The sequence below is a fragment of the Salvelinus namaycush genome, chromosome 35 (genome assembly GCF_016432855.1).
Source record: "Salvelinus namaycush isolate Seneca chromosome 35, SaNama_1.0, whole genome shotgun sequence".
NCBI lineage: Eukaryota > Metazoa > Chordata > Actinopteri > Salmoniformes > Salmonidae > Salvelinus > Salvelinus namaycush.
This window is the reverse complement of record NC_052341.1, coordinates 28,352,917-28,357,197: the sequence shown is the minus strand read 5'-3', so window position 1 is coordinate 28,357,197 and position 4,281 is coordinate 28,352,917.

The window sequence follows — 4,281 nt, the reverse complement described above, 5'->3', positions numbered from 1 at the left end:
TGACAAAGTGAAAACATGTTTTTAGAAATATAAGCACATTTATTGAAAATCAAATACAGAAATAATTAATTTAACATAAGTATTCACACTCCTTTGCTATAACACTCCAAATTGAGCTCAGGTGCATCCAATTTCCTTTGATCATCCTTGAGATGTCACTACAACTTGCATGTCTGAGCAGAAACTATACCATGAAGTCCAAGGAACTGTCCATAGATCTCCGAGATAGAATTGTGATGAAAAATATGGAACTACCCAGACTGCCTAGAGCTGGCCGTCTGACCAAACTGAGCAACCAGGCAAGAAGGACCTTGGTAAGGCAGGTGACCAAGAACCCAATGACCACTCTGATCTAACTACAGTTCCTTGGCTGAGATGGGAGAACCTGCCAGAAGGACAACTGTGTCTACAGCACTTCACAAATCTGGGCTTTATGGGAGTGTTGCCAGACTGAAGCCACTCCTGAGAAAAAGGCACTACAGCACACCTGGAGTTTGCCAAAAAGGCAAGTGAAATACAAAAATATTCTGTGGTTTGATGAGACAAAAATTTGACTATTTGGCCTAAATGCAAAGCGCTAAGTCTGGAAAAAACAGCAATAACTCATCACACATTGAACACCATTGCTACTGTGAAGCATGGCAGTGGCCGGGACTGGGAGACTGGTAAGGATAGAGGGAACAATGAATGGAGCCAAATACAGGCAAATCCTTGATGAGAACCTGCTTTAGAGTGCAAACAACAGACTGGGGCAAAGATTTACATTCCAACAGGACAAAGTACCCCAAACATACAGCAAAAGCAATGCTGAAATGGCTTCAGAACAAGAATGTGAAAGTCCTTGAGTGGCCCAGCTAAAGCCCAGACTTGAATCCCATTGAAAATGTGTGGAAAGACTTGAAGATTGCTGTTCACCGCCGCTCTCCATCTAACAGAGCTTGAGAAAATCTGCAAGGAAGAATGGGAGAAAATCCCCAAATATAGATGAGTATGTCTGTATCAGCTTTGCACAAGACGACTCAAGCCTGTAATCGTCACCAAAGGTGCTTTTACAAAGTATTGACTCCGGGGTGTGAATACTTATGTGAATTAGATATGACTGTATTTCACTTTCAATACATTTGCAAAAGTTCTAAAAACATGTTTTCACTTTGTCATTATGGGGTATTGTGTGTAGATGGGTGAGAAAACATATAAATGTAATCCATTTTGAATTCAGTCTGTAACACAACAAAATGTGGAATAAGTCAAGGAGTATCAATACTTTCTGAAGGCACTGTAGAACCATTTGTGTGTGTACTGAGGTTAATCAGCAAAGCTTATATTAGCATGTTTTTCAATTTAAAATAGGCTGATATCCTTTATTTTAATACACTGCTGGTCACAATAGTTTTTTTGTGGAAATGTTAAAAGTGTGACATAATTTTTTACAAAATGCAAAGATTTTAAAAAGATTTGCTTTGTGCAATGTGTCACAGCTAGCAATACTATTTTGTTGACCCAAGGAGTAAGCTGCATAGTCAGATGACTTTATGCATCTCACATTTATGCTGCCTACAGTAGTTAAATAGTATAATATGATGGAAACTTGATATTTACAGTACAAATAGCTTTATGACAGTATACCACAGAAAACCACTTGTTGCCTTCCTTTTGAAATGTGTACTACTAATTTAGAACTAAGCACTTGACTTTGCACATTTCTGTTACATGCCGTGTCAGTTATGATGCTTTGTGTACGTGTTATACTCCTAGTTATGCCAGTGTGACTGCTGTTTTATATTATTTATTTATCAATAGAAATCAAATACATATTTCTGCTTTATCAAAAGCACTTTCTCAGACTGATTGAATGTATGACTTGTTTATCAAATATGTGGCAAAAATGCTTCTTAACATTAACTGTGTTCAATCATTTTCTCGTAGGTCTACATAAATTGGTTATAGCAACAGTACGAACAATTTAAATGAACCATTTAATTGTTCAATGTAATTCTGAGCCCACTGTGCCCTCCTTTTTCATACATTGTTTATATAAGTTGAAATGACTTAACTGTTTATGGGACCATATTTCACAACGTGTTTGTCCTCAATTAAGGTGGACACAGAGACATATAGTATGTCTAAACCTTTGTGTGGTTCATGTTGGATTTTATTTGATTGATAGTGATTTGATTGAAACTGAGAAGTTGGATGCACTTGCTCAGAGGAGAGCATTACAGATGAGTTTTTTTACTTATTTTTTGACTGCTGAATAGAATGTTACCACCTTCATGCCTTACTAAATCCCTTCTCAACTATGTAATTATTATATTACTATTTCAGATTGTTTTATTAGATTTAAGGATTACTCTAAAAGTTGTATATTCATACACAATGCAGGATGTCATTTTTTATTCTAAAATAAATTACATATACATTTCACCTATGTGTCTTGATCTCTTGAACTAAGGAAGTTTTACGTTTTCCAGTTGATCATACATGAGCATGGCTGCAATTCCTGTTGTGATTGAACAGGTCTGACAGAATGAAGTTTACGCCAATGTTGCACACAGTTGTTCCAACCTGGCTAAACGAAGTACTCAGTTATGAACAATGGTAGAAACAAGACTACACTATAGCTTTTCACAAACCACTGAGTCAGAGCCTTTCAGAGTAGTACCTCTAAGGGGAACCATTGTCATGTTACCCTGCGTTTGAGGTTTTCGACTTTGCCATGACCTTTCCATGGTTCTCTCTTGACCCTTCATTGAACGACAACGCTTGTGTATTGTTGTATTGTAGATGGGACAGATAACTTGAAACAGTATAGATTATTTTCTGTGTAACCCATGTACAAAATGTGTAGCCAGCAGAGGGCAGAAGGAACTTTAACATCATGCTATGTGTTCAGACTAATGATGTATTTAAACTCTGGATTGCAGATACTATTCACTGAATAGCAGGCTAGTGATTGCTTTGCAACGCTTGCAGTTAGCCACCGATTCCTCCCAAACCAGTCATTGTTGAATGTGTGATTGTATGGTCCCAATTCTCGGTTTATGGGTCTCTTTTCCAAGCTTAAAATGATAAACATTCCACATTGGCCATGCTGTCAATCCAGCATGATTTTTGCTGCGCTCAAAACAACTGTTAACTCAGAATTGGGAAATCTGACTAAAGGTGAGTTCAAGACAACTGGGAACTTAGGAAAAAACTAGCTCAGACTGGGAAAATAAGTTTTGAACGGTCATCCAACTCGGAATTGTAAGTCGGGAACTCAGGCCTCTTGCTAGAGCTACCACCTGAAGATCACTGACGTCATCATGATTCGACCTTGTTTTTTTCCGAGTTCCCACCATAAACCCAGAGAACACCAGACTTTGATGACTAAACTTTGCCCACGAACGACCGCCGTGCCACTTTACTGTTCAAGTTAGCACAGCACAACAAGGTGAGTCCAAAAATGTCTTGTATGCTGCTGCATAAATGATGTAATATGCCAGAGAGATATGTATACTGTAGCTGAGAAAGTAATACTAAGTGTCTGTTGTAAAGGAAGCTGATTGTAGCCCATGGGTCTCACCCTAATAATTTGGTCCCTTTCCCCTCTTAATTAATTTTGCCTACTGTTCTGACTTGGTGTGTAGCCTATAGCCTGTTTTAGAGAAATGTAATCATCAAATATTATAAGAGCTTTCATTGTCTGCTTATATGCCTCCTTTATTTATCCTACGGTTCTGACGTGGTGTACAGGGAGAACACTGGAAGAACGGCCCATGTGCTGAATTCAGTCGCTGTACATTTTCAAAAGAGCTGAACAAATAGTTATATTGACTGCGTCCGTCCAAGCTCTTAATCGAAATGACGGATGGCCTCTTATCCGCTTGTCATCCCTTTATGCCATTGTTTGTACATCTCACTTGTCAGTAGAAACCACATTTACTTAAGCAATTCAGCCATATCAGCTATGTTTTTTTTAAAGGCAGTAAATGAGGCTGAAAGAACTGTTTCACTGCCAGACAAGGCTCCGCTGATAGCCAGGTGTAGCATTGGTAAGATGCTTTTGTTGGGACAGCTTTATGTAGGCCCTAAAAGTTTGTGGGCACCGTTTGTCACCGTTATAGTGCAATTAATGTATTGTTTACTGTTGTGTTGTGTAGTGCTGGCATGCATCCCCATATTTTGGAGGGGTGTTGGCCCCACCAAGATTTACATGCTAAAATCGCCACTGATGTAATCTCCCTGAGGAGGATGAGCTGGCCAATCAGCAGTCTAGAGGAAGGATGAGCTAGCCTAACA